The sequence below is a fragment of the Myotis daubentonii genome, chromosome 9 (assembly GCF_963259705.1).
Source record: "Myotis daubentonii chromosome 9, mMyoDau2.1, whole genome shotgun sequence".
Taxonomy (NCBI): domain Eukaryota; kingdom Metazoa; phylum Chordata; class Mammalia; order Chiroptera; family Vespertilionidae; genus Myotis; species Myotis daubentonii.
Genome location: NC_081848.1, coordinates 77,030,961 through 77,044,037, shown reverse-complemented (window position 1 = coordinate 77,044,037; position 13,077 = coordinate 77,030,961).

Here is a 13,077-nt window from a genome sequence, read left to right as displayed (position 1 = left end):
AATTTGGCTGACAATTCGTGGCTAAAGTGGGCACTGTGATTGGAATCTCCATAGACTCCAGCTAAGTACAAACATAAAAAGTCTATTTTTAAAAATATATAGTTAAATTTGTTTTTATTGATTTCAGAGAGGGAGATAGAAACATCCATGATGAGAGAGAACCATTAATCGGCTGTTTCCTGCACACCCCACACTGGGGATCGAGCCCGCAAACCCAGGCAGGGACCCTGACAGGGAATCGAACCATGACCTCCTGGTTCATAGGTCAATGCCCAACCACCAAGCCATACCGGGCGGGCAAGGAAAAGTCTATATTTAAAAAAAAAAAGAATTATGACAAATTCAAGGGATAGAGGAGAAACAGGGATAATTTCAATTCCAGTTGCATGAACCTGAGCAAACACACGCACGCACCGGCCAACAGTGCTCCCACAAAGACTTCCATCCGTCATGCACAGAACTCCTAGACACACTCTCAGCCACTCTCCTTCCCTAGACTCGCCTCCCTGCAGACCCACTGCGCACAGCACAGACCCCCCCACACCCCCACTGTCCTGTACAGCCATCAGATAAGCAGTCCCCTTAGGAAGCTGATTAATAAAACTATTTTATCTATAATTACACTTGACTGATAATAATGTCCTCAGAGCCTGCATGGTTAGATGGACTCAGATTGTAACGTCCAGATTAGGCCTGAACTCCCTTTGAACTCCGGCCACGCTGCTGGTCTCTCCAGCTCAGAGATCACTAATGGCTCCAGCTGGATTCGCCCCGTGGAACCGGGCGGGTAAGGAGAATTCCAGCTCCCCGCGGCTCTCTGTTCTGCCCGACGCTGTACAGATGGTATCTGTGGACACACTGGCTAACACGAGGAGGGAGGCCCAAATGACCGCCTCCTGGGAGCCCACCGCTGCGTACCTTGGTGGGTCTGTTTTCACACCAATGACAAACTCAGATTCCAAGGAGGAAGTCGCTGTGGATGAACGCTGCCTCGAAGACGGACACTTGAAAAGACACCGTGTTTAATTCCTGGGTCTTGGGCTCTTGGGGTCAGGCTCCAGGGAGCCATAATTAACTCTTTAAAGAGTTCCCGGTGTCCTGCAGGTAGTAAAATGCCTGATTCTTTATGATGTAACGCTCAATGGAGGCAGCAAGGAGGCCTTTTAGGCTAATTACACGTTAGAATGAGGTTAATGACATGCCAGGGATTCTTTGCAGGGCTCCTCTGACATTGACAAGTCACTTAGTAACATACTAGGGCTAAAGGCAGTGATGGCTTTAAAAGACGGCGGAGGGTGGGGGGTCAGGGTGAGGGTTGGTGGGGGATTGGGGGGGTGCGGGGGGCTGAAAACTGAGCTGGACGAGCCCCTGACATCATTCCCTAAATCTCATCTCTTCCTTGGGACTAGATCCCCGATTTCCAGGAATCAAGAGGTCTACATTTTTAAAAAATCCTCACCTGAGGATATATTTACTGATTTTTAGAGAGAAAAGGAATGAGAGAGGGGGAGGGATGTGAGAGAGAAACATTGATTGGTGGCCTCTCACACGTGCCCTGACTGGGCATCAAACGCGCAACCTCCTTTTGGTATACGGGACAACTCTCCAACCAACTGAGCTACTCGGCTGGGGCAAAAGGTATACATTTGAAACAGAGATTCCACGGCATGGGCCTGGAGGCGTGGGACTCAACACGCTCCTATGCGTTTTATATCCTTGAGTCAAGGACGATAGAAAAAGCCTGCTACCTAAGGGGATACCGTACTTCCTGAAGGAGCAGACAGCATGGCGGCACAAAATCCATAACCCAGATGTGGATTAAAAGGAACAACAGGTTTACAGGGGAATGTCCAATGCGCAGGGGTGAGTTCCGGTAGCAGCCGCCGGCAGGAGCGGAGCACTGCTGTGAGCCCATTTCGCAGGCGACCACTTGGCGATGACAATCACACAGGGAGGCCCAGCAACCTCTCCTCAGGCCTCTGTTCAGGGCCAGGCCGGCGCTTGGCCCGCTGCACAGCTGTCCCGTGGACTGCAGCCTGGACTCCAGGGTTACTTTACTGACTCCCCAACAGCACGGAGCGGAGCCTCAGGGTTACCTTGGCACTTGAAAGAAGGTACCCTTTTCCTCCTGGTGGAAGGATTGGGGCAAGGCCAGCTCTGCCCACCGGATGCCAGTGTCTGCTCTCCCACCGGGTGCCCTTTTCCCTCCGCACACCCAGACGCTCAGCACCTACCTCCGCTCACCGGTGCCTCCCGACTGGGCTGGGCGCGGGTCCTCTGCCGTGGTCATCGCTCTGCTCAGAGAAGGCCCCGGCTGAGGGGACCCCCCCTCCTCAGCGAGAAGGACACCGCATGGCTGCCTCCAGGCCGGGGACCCCTCCTCTGGGTGTCCCAGCCCCGAGGAGGCTCCCAGATGCAGCCGGGTCCCAGGTTGGCAGCCGGCAGGTGGGGCGCCCACCTCCACAGTGCCCACGCGGTGGCAGAAGGCTAGGCGAGCCTCCTGTTCCGATGGGAGCTACCAGAGGCGGCGGAGACCCGGGGAGACACCTGCTCGCTCCCCGAATGCTGCCGAGGGCTGAGCCAGCTGCCGGGCCGTGGACTCCCGTGGAGGCCGGCCGCGTGGTGTCTGGAGAAGCCACAGAGAAATGTGTCAGACAGAGCTTGTCAGCACCTCAGCGCCCTGCCAAGCAGTAATTAGCAGCGCCTGGTGCCACCCCGGAGAGCGAGGGTAATCGCTGCTCCCTCACTTTATAGAAGGGTAAGTGGAGGCCCCGGGAGGTCAGGGAACCACCTTAGCCAGTCAGAGGCTACCCTGGGCCCTGAGAGAGGCTGACTCAGAGGTTACCCTGGAGCTTGGGTGAAGCCAGGCCCGTGGGGACACCCCAGGCAGCTCTTCCCCAGACAGATTGTGGGCCCCGACAGCTGGGGAGCCTTCTGTCTTCCTCGGGGCTCCCTCTCTCTCTCAGCTCGGCCTCCCCGTCACCCTGTCTGACTCTGTTTTCTACACTGGCCCGGTGGGCCTTTGTCTAGAGCACAGCCCTCCTCTTGGGGGGGACGCTAGTCCCGTGTGAAGAAGAGAAACATCTCCCAGCAGCTCATACCGGGCGGGCTGCCGCCTGCATTTCCCGTGTGAGGTTCACAGAGCACGTTAGCCTAGTCCAGTGATGGCGAACCTATGACACGCATGTCAGAGGTGACACGCGAACTCATTTTTCGGTTGATTTTTCTTTGTTAAATGGCATTTAAATATATAAAATAAATATCAAAAATATAAGTCTTTGTTTTACTATGCTTGCAAATATCAAAAGATTTCTCTATGTGACACGGCACCAGAGTTAAGTTAGGGTTTTTCAAAATGCTGACACACCGAGCTCAAAAGGTCGCCATCACTGGCCTAGTATGAGCTCCAAGACGTCGTCCAGGAAAGAAACCTGTTTGTTCTGCTTACCCAGCATTGCCCAAACCTGGGAGCCACTTTTCCCAGTAACATCCATTAGCGTAGCACGTGGGTCGTGTTCCACCGGACACACCCTGGGAAATCCTGGGGAGACGGTCAGTTCCCCAGGAGAGGGGACTCGGCCTCTTTCTCAGGGGGGTTCCCTGTGCCACCGCTCGGGCAGGCTCAGTAAGTTGGGCAGAATTGAGCGGCGCCATCATTTCCCTAGTTCCTCAGGCAGGAAAGCCTGAAGTCATCTTTAATACTTATCCCTCAGAGCCCTTGCCCAAGCCAGCCACCATGTCCCGTGGACCCCTCCCCTCCTGTGATGCTTCGCTCATATCTCTTCCTCTCTTCTTACCCCTCCATAGGCGAGGTCTTCCCTGGCCACCCTCTCCCACATCGCACTTCCTGGCAGAGTGGCCCGTGTGGCTCAATCCATAGACCACAGTACCCCCAGTGGCTGCTGCAATTATGCAATATGGCTGCCCCCCCCCCACTTCACATTAGTTTCCTTTATCTAGTACTTTCCACTAGTTAACATTGTGTTTACTTATATATTTATTTGCTTGTGGATTACCTCCAGGACATCAACTAAGGGCCATGCAGGTTGCTCATTGCACAAAGAATGTGGGCCAGATGTGACCTTGTGCCTGTTGGTGTCATTCCGAGTCCACAGGTTGATGGCAAATCCCAGGGTACAGCAAGGGGGACGAGGTGGAAATCCAGCCAGAGTCTGCCTTCTCAGCTGAGTTTCCTGGAAGGGCCCACACTTGCCATGAAGATGCCATTACCCAGGTAGCGCTCGGGGGAGGTCTGCCTGACCAACTAGCACTCGTGGGCTGTGTCCACCCCGCGGGGACCCTTTGTGTAATTTTTACAAAGGCACCCTGTGGGCCAGCCCCTCTTCTATAGAATGCAAGCTCCATGAGTTGGGTCAGGCAGACCCATGAGAGGGTGACATTGGAGCTTCATGTGACCAGAATGACCTTGGAATTAGCTAAAGTGATTTGATCTCTGTTCCCTGAAGACAGCCCATGCATTCCTAAGGGTCCCCAATCTTTAGATCATACTCTCCTTGAAGTTTGAATTTTTGTCTTCGTTTTTCTCCACTTATATACATTCTATTTTCCCTTCGGTGTTTCCCTGGAGTCTGGTTTCCTGCAGCAGCCTTCTCAGGGCCACCAGCTTCTTCACTGACATCTACGCACCTTCAACACTCACCCATCCTGTGCTCGGCCCTTAGCACTGGCTACCTGGCATTGCCTTGTAACCCTTTGCTGTATCTTTCCTGAATCCTCACCTAGACTGTAAACCCTTGTACATATTATGAGCACAATAGATGTTTGTTGATGACAAAGATATATCCTCTAACACAGGCTAGACGAGGACCGGAAAATCACTTTTATCTCACACACCAAATTAAACTGATGACTGTGGCTGCCTGAAGAGCTGTGTTTAGAAGGATTCTGATGTTATGTAGAAAGAGGGCCATGATCTCTTAGCAATGTTTTCTGTGTGTATGTGGGTAGTGGGGGTGAGGAATGGGGGCCAGGCAGAGCATAGGCACATCTACCTGCTATTCCTGAGCTAGACTTTGCAGAGGTTCATGGTATGAACTCAAATGATTAAGTAGCGTGTAGGATTGGAGGAATTCTCAGGTGGGAAATTTCACGTTTAGCTGCCCAACCTCTGCTGGGTTCCCACCAACTTCGCCCGTGCCAGAAGGGATAAGGGCAAGTGATCAGGAAGAACCTCTCGTAAAACGCCATCGCTGGTTCTATGTTGCCTTGGGTGGCAGCAGAATAGAAACTGCTGAGAAGGAGACCAAGAGGAGTGGGGTTCTCCAAACCAAGAAAACCTGACTCCCCCTTCTGTTCCACAATATTGGGCTATAGTGAGGTTTTAGCTCCCTCGCTTTAGAGGGACAATGCTTAGAGTATGGCTAAAAAAAGGAAAAAAAAAAGAAAATAGTATCTGAAAACCGTAGTAACAAAAAAAGAAAAAAGAAAAAAGAAAGAAGTCACCTACAGGTTCTCATCCTGAACACACCATCTGCTCTGGGTAGTTTGCTTGTTCCTTCAGCAAATACTTGGTGTCTATCATGAACCCGGCACCGGGCTCTGGGCTATACTAACACACAAAGGAGGGACTATCTAAAAGGAAAACAGAACATTTGTTTTTGTTGATTATAAAGTGGAATAGGCCCAAAGGTAACTCCCCAAAAGATATGTCTACGCCCAAAGTCCCCAGAGCTGTGCCTGTTACAGCATGTGGTTAGCAGTGAATACGATGCGATGTGATTAAGTTAGGGGGCTCGACAGGCAGAGCTTCTCCTGGATTTTCTGGGTGGGTGGGTAGGGTGGGTGGGGTAGGGTGGGTGGGATGCGTGGGCCCTAAATGCAGCCACAGGTGTCCTGACAAGGGAGAGGCAGGGGGCTTTAGAGACAGACTCACAGAGGCAGACACACAGAGGAGAAGGATATGTGGTCAGCGGGGACTCCAGCCAAGCAAGGCTGGAAGCCACCTGAAGCGGGAAGAGGCGAGGAATGGAGCGTGGCCCCGCTGACAGCCTTGATTTCAGACTTCAGGCCGCTAGACTGTCAGAGAATACATTTCTGATGTAAGCCATCCAGTTTGTGGTAATTTGTTCTGGCAGCTCTAGGAATCAAATATACAAAGTAATATGTATTTTGTGTGTGTGTGTAGAAAATGCAGACAAATCCCCAAAAGAAGGAAAATCATAGTAAGACCAGACCACAATGAAGTAATCCTATAGTTAAAACACACACACACACACACACACACACACACCACTGGAATTGTTCTGAACACCTTTCCATGTCTTGTTCTTCAGCATGATGTCCATGGCCTCCATCCTATTCTGCCTTATGCATTTGCTATAATTTATTTAACTAACTCCCGTGTGTTTGATGTTTTGGTGGTTTCCGGTTTCCCACTGCTACACACACCACTGCAGATCTTTTGGACGGTGGCAGCTGGGGTCAGGGCAGGGTAGCACCTCCCCACTGCCTGGAGTAGAGCGAGCCTCCCGGAGCCCAGCGAGGGAACAGTGATTGGCAAGAGTCTCAGGCCAAGCCTTTTAGCACAAGGGAGCAGCTCCCACACCCACAGCAACAATTTTTAATTTTTTTGAATGAAGCGGATTTAGGAAAGATTTATGAGCCAACTGAGAAGGGCAGGAGGGTGTTTTCAACTTTGCGTTCAGAGGAAGACAGGTGATGGGGCAAGTGTAGATGTACGGCTGTGCCTGTTGCTTCAGCCCCCCCATGGGGTGCAAAGGTTAACAGGGTCATTTTCTGCATGAAATGCACCCCTCCTCCAAGGGGCAGGGGGTGAGATGAATTTGTAGCTTTCACCAAAGGTCCCACAGGAAAGAATAGGCGTTACGTTTGCAACCAGGAAAAAGGCACTTTGGGTTTCCTTTGAGGTAGTCACTGTCATGTGCATTGTTGTGTTCCCGTGCTCCCATTTCAGGGGAGCGTGTCCTCCATTGGAGGCGGGACCAACACGTGGACTTGACCCTGAAAAGAAATGGTCAGGGAGTAAAATTCTGATACATGCCACAATTGTGAAACAGGAAGGTGAACCTTGAACTCGTTAGTCTGAGGGAGATAAGTCACCACAGAAGGACCCCTAGGGTATGATTCTACTGACAGGAGGTACCTAGAGCAGTTGAATTCATAGAGAGAGAAGGAGGGATGGTGGTTGCCAGGAGTGGCAGGGAGAGGTGGAATGAGGAATTCTTATATTAAATAAGAACTTAATGGACAGACGTACAGGATTAGTTTGCGAAGGTGAAAATATCTGGAGATGGATGTGGTGAGAGTTACACAGCATCGTGAATATGCTCAATGCCACTGAGCTGTACATCTAAAAATGGTTAGAATGATAAATTTTATGTGAAAAGAAAAGAGCTCTTCTAGGAGCCCTGGTCAAGATGGTGGGAAAAAAACAGAGTCATAGGGCAGTGTAGACAGGAAGGCTAGAGCAACCGCTCACACTGCATGTAAGGGACTGTGCTGAGCCCTGTAATACCCATGCCCTGAATTGTCACACAGCTCTAGGAGGTGGGTGACGACTTTCCCTGTGTTACAGAGGCGGGAATTAAGATCTAATGAGGTCTGGTAGCTCCCCAAGGCGGCCCTAGAGCAGACTTAGAATTCAAACCCAGGTCCGGAGTGTCCAGAATCTGCTCTCATTACAATCACGGAGACTCGGCCACTGTAACAGGATGTACTTCGCATATTTGTTGCACTGCATCCACATAATAACCTGGTCCATTTGTTATTATCACCCCATTTTATAGAAAACCAAACGAAGACTTGGGAGTTAAGAGTCTTGCCTACCTGTGCCCAGCGAATGAGTACCAGAGGCTGGATCTGAACCCAGGTCTGCTGGCCTTGGAGCCCAGGTGAGGTTTGTCGATGGCTTCCTGGCTTTGACCAAGCTGCAGGGTGGAGCTTCTCCGACAGTCTCCTTTCTGTCCGCCTCTCTGCCGCAGCAGGAAGGGGCAGAGTGTTTGCTGCTGTTCTCTTATGTTAAAGTTTAGGATTTTAAGATGGCCCTTGGCTCGTAGGTTCTCTTCTCCAACTTCTTAGAAGTTGTGCGAGTCCTTGCTTGCCTGCCTTCATTACACTTCTAAGAACTCCTGACACCAAGACAGTCTTCACTTGAGACACTGCAATACAAAGATTTATGGACCCATCTGTCTTGTCTACCAGGTTCGAAGCTTTCAGAGGGTGTGGGCTCTGTCTGATTTATCTGTTTCCTCAGTGTCTGGCACTGCGCTCACTCACCGGAGGGACTCATTAAATATTTGTTGAGTGAATGAAGCCAGAGTGGCCAATGAAAAGCTTCCTTTTCTTATTAACTGGTCAACGATCAGCCGTATCTGGTTCATAAGTGAAATAATCCACGGAAAAGGGTGGTCAGCATTTGCCCCTGACCTTGCTGTTCATCTGAGAGATAGTGATGGAGCCCCTGGCTAAACGAGTTGGGAAAACAGAAATAAATATGATAAATCCCTGCTTTTCAGGAGCTCACAGTCTAGAAGGTGGGACAAATCACACACAAACCCATGGCCTAGTGGCCACAAGGTAAGCAGGGAAGAGCAGTTTTCTGGAAAAGGACAAGAATGGAGACAGAGTGAAGATCCCAGGCGCTAGCATCTAGTCTGCTTGGGGCGTGTGACAGGTTACGTAAATCCTGTTAGGCTCCGTTTCCTCGTGTAATAAAAATGGTGGGGTGTCATGGGCTGAACTATGTCCCCCCAAAAGATGTTGAAAGTCCTAACCCCCAGGACCTGTGAATGTAGCCTTATTTGGTCAAGTTAAGATGAGGCTTATGAAGGCGGGACTTCATGCCATGTGTCTTCAAAAAAGGGAAAGTTTGGACATAGAGACAGGCTCTTACAGCAGGAAGACAATGTGAAGATAGAAGGAAAATGCCAGCTACAAACCAAGGGGTCCCGGGGGCTCCCAGGAGATGGAAGAGAGGCACGGGACAGATGCTCCCTCCGAGATTTCAGAAGTACTCACTCCATCAACATCAAGATCTCAGATTCCTAGCCCCAGAGCTGAGATAGTACATTTCTGTGGTTTAAGTCACCTTGTTTGTGGTATTTTGTTATGGCAACCCTAGCAACTAAGACAGGGGGCAACAAGTGCTTATCTTATGCAGACGAGAAGATTAGATGAGATGATATTAGCAAAGTGCTTAAGCAAAGTTCTTGCTACATAGTGGTAGCCAGTGGGTACTGTGGGGGATTTCTGGTGTGTGTGTGTGTTTGTGTGTGTGTGTGTTTGTGTGTGTGTGTATTTGCCCACCCAGCATTCCTTTTCTCTTCTTTTGGTAACAGCCACTCAGCTTTCCTTTGGTAAAGTCACCCCCCTTCCTGCTCCAGTCACGGCTCTGCCCTGTCCCAGCCTGGCTAGTCACAGGTGTCCAGCTCCTGGCCCTTGCAATGATGCCAGGAGGGGGCACAGGCCCCAAACAGGGTGATCAGAGTTCTCACGAGGGATGGGTACGGTCCTGAGGAAGGGAGGATCTCTGTTCCTCTTGGAGGAAGAACAGGAAGGACAATGAACCTGGAGCTTCTTGGGGCCATTTTTCCTGACCTGGTGCAGAAAAACGGCTTCAGGATAAGGCAACGGTTCTCAACCTGTGGGTCGCGAGCCCTTTGGCGGTTGAACGACCCTTTCACAGGGGTCGCCTAAGACCATCCTGCATATCAGATATTTACATGACGATTCATAACAGTAGCAACATTACAGTTATGAAGTAGCAACGAAACTAATTTTATGGTTGGGTCACAACATGAGGAGCTGTCTTTAAAAGGGCCAGAAGGTTGAGAACCACTGGGATAAGGGAAGGAGGCTAATGTGAAAACAGAAGTAAATCTGAGTTGGAAAATGTGTGTGTGAGAGAGAGAGAAAGAGAGAGAGAGAGAGAGAGAGAGAGAGAGAGAGAGAGAGAGAGAGAGTGTTTGAGCCCCAGGAAAGAGCACTCCTGCATCCAGTACCCATGGACCTTGAAGTTACGGAAACCAGCACAGTTCTTACGCTGATTTGCGTTGGACTTGATCACATGCGTCTAGAAGAGCCCTGCCCTGGCCATTACCTTTGATGCCCGCCTTTCCTCAAGGACATGCCGCTCTGGCTGAGAACAGCCACGCGGGGGGTGATGGCTGTGTGCATGCAGATGGAGGTGTGCCTCACAGTCCCGTGGACCACAGAAGGCTGGGAGGACTTCCCCTGCAATGGCCCCTCAGGGCTGGCTTCTCTCTGTGACTCCCCCTCACGTTTTCCTCATGCTGTGACAGGTACTTGGGTCCTTCTCTTTTGAGCAAAATCGTCTGTGGGGAATAAGGCTAGTCCTGTACAGCATTTTAGAGGATTTAAGAACTCAGAACTCTTCTCAGATTAAATGGAGAATTCCAGGGGTCCGTGTTGGGAGACCCCTTGGGATGGCTGGGGAGAGGCATCCCCTGTCTTTTGAAGCCCCGAGGAACTAGCTCTTTGTAGTTGGCATTTCTGCCGAAACTTGATTTTGAGTCCTCTTGACGCGGCCATCTCCCTGGTTATGGAGCTGCTTTTCTCATCCAGAGGGATCCCGAGAAGCTCTTGGGCTCAGATTTCACTGTTGACCTTCACCCAACTATGTGCCAATACTCCGATGCAGAAGACAGATGACCCCTGCACGTCTCTTGCTAATAATTCACTATATATTTAGCCTTCTCGTGTAAAGGGGACTGGGGAATGTACACGGTCATTAGAAGAATTGGATAGTTTCAAAAATTTATTACTCAGTAACTAGATTGTGTGGGAACACATGGTGCCTACTACATTGTGGAGTTAGATTTATATTTATCAATTTCCTGCCAGGAGGCCGGAAGAAATGATGAATGCATTGTGGCTGCCTGTCAACCATCAAAGATGCTACACGCTACCCACCAGAGGGAATCTATCCAGCAATCTGGTAGTAACTATATATGGTGTCAGATGGGCACTAGAGTTACTAGGGCGATCACTTTGTAAGGCCTAATGATTATGTTGCAAACCTGAAAGTCAGATAATATCATATGTCAACTCTAATGAAAAAATAAAATTAAAAAAATGTACATAAAAACGATGCTGTGCTCCCAGGCCTCTGGGGAGAAACAGATGAGGGAAAAGAGGATATTTCTTAGAACATATCCCATGTTTCCATACTTGCTGCACATATACTATAAGTGAGGCATTGGTTTTTCGATGGATGGACATATTGGGAACTTTGGGAAGCAAAGTACCAAACGCACAGAGAGCCTAACGGTGGTATTGTGCAGGGCTTCTCCAGCTGGAATGTGCAAGCCAGGAACTTGTGGGCTATATTTTCCAGAGATGGCTCCATGCGATACCCCAGCTCACATGCTCTTCTTACGCTGTAACTTCGGCATTTTCCACCCCTTGAGTCTGGGTGGGACCGTGGCTGAAGGAGAAATGACACCACGGGACTTTTGGGAGTGTTTGCTGTTGGAAATCAGCCAACAGGCTGCGGAAAGACTCAACCTCAGGATCTTTGTTGGAGCAATGGAAAAGAATTTCTCTCTCCTGGATGTGTCAGCTTGGAGTTGCTGAGGGTCCGTCACATGGTAGGAGACGGTTCGAGAGTGAGATCCACACAGAGATCAAATCCTGGTAACTATCGGAGCCCCTGGATCCAGCAATGCCTGAATCTCCGTGTGAGCTTTTAGTTCGACGAACCAGGAACTCTTCCTTCCTTTTTTTTTTTTTTGTTTCAAGCTAGTTTGAGTTGGATTTCTCTCACCTGCCTCGGAAGAGTCATGGCCCATATAGTGGACAATACTGTTGGCAGCACCGAGTCCATCAGCTTTGTCTTTGAAAACTGTTCAGGGCTATAAAAACAGTATATGGCTCATGCTACTGCCATAAGAATATGCTAGAGGAGCCGTATCCCTCAGTTACTATTAATGAGCACATCCCAAATGCCAGCCTTTGGATGCTCTAGGCCAGTGATGGCGAACCTTTTGAGCTTGCATGTCAGCATTTTGAAAAACCCTAACTTAACTCTGGTGCCATGTCACATATAGAAATTTTTTGATATTTGCAACCATAGTAAAACAAAGAGCCCTAACCGGTTTGGCTCAGTGGATAGAGCGTCGGCCTGCGGACTCAAGGGTCCCAGGTTTGATTCTGGTCAAGGGCATGTACCTTGGTTGTGGGCACATACCCAGTAGGGAGTGTGCAGGAGGCAGCTGATCGATGTTTCTCTCTCATCGATGTTTCTAACTATCCCTCTCCCTTCCTCTCTGTAAAAAATCAATAAAATATATAAAAAATTTAAAAAAACAACAAAAAAACCAAAGATTTATATTTTTGGTATTTATTTTATATATTTAAATGCCATTTAACAAAGAAAAATCAACCAAAACAATGAGCTCGCGTGTCACCTCTGACACGCGTGTCATAGGTTCGCCTCATCGGGTGTTCCACCCTCTTTCCCCCAGGACCCCCGACATTTCCCGGGCTGCCCTGACTCGGGGACACACACCGTGCACCTGTTTTCAGTATGCCTTGCTGCGAACTGGCTGAACTCGGGGGAATGCCTTGGAGCTCAGGAGCGACTCATCTTCAACAGAGCCCCACGCTTGCCTGGGACCGTCACGGGAGGTGCGTGAGAAACTGTGAAACACACATGAGTAAGTAAGTCGGGACTCGGTGCCCATGTGGAGCCATTAAAGCATCCTGTGAAAGCTGACCCTCTGGAGAGAGGTCCCTGATAGAATCCTCCAAACTGAAAGGGCAGAGGAGTAGCCGCCTCTGATCCGTGCACCTGTGCACACTCACGCCTGGCCCCTGGGTTCTTGATTGGAGCAAAATTCGTGTTACCATGGCGGCCAGCCCCAGGCTCTTTCCTATCACCCTAGAGATGCCTGCTCGAGCATTCCTGTGGAGATTTGGTTCTGTGCTGATTATTCCTGGTATTTTCAGCCATGGCCCCTGGGTCTTCACAGCAGGGAGGAGTCGCCAGAAGGATCGCATTCTTCCCTGGGGACAGTTCACCGGAAGCCATGTGTTCTTCCCTACGTGCTGGTGCTCTCGGAACCCTTACCTGGGGGA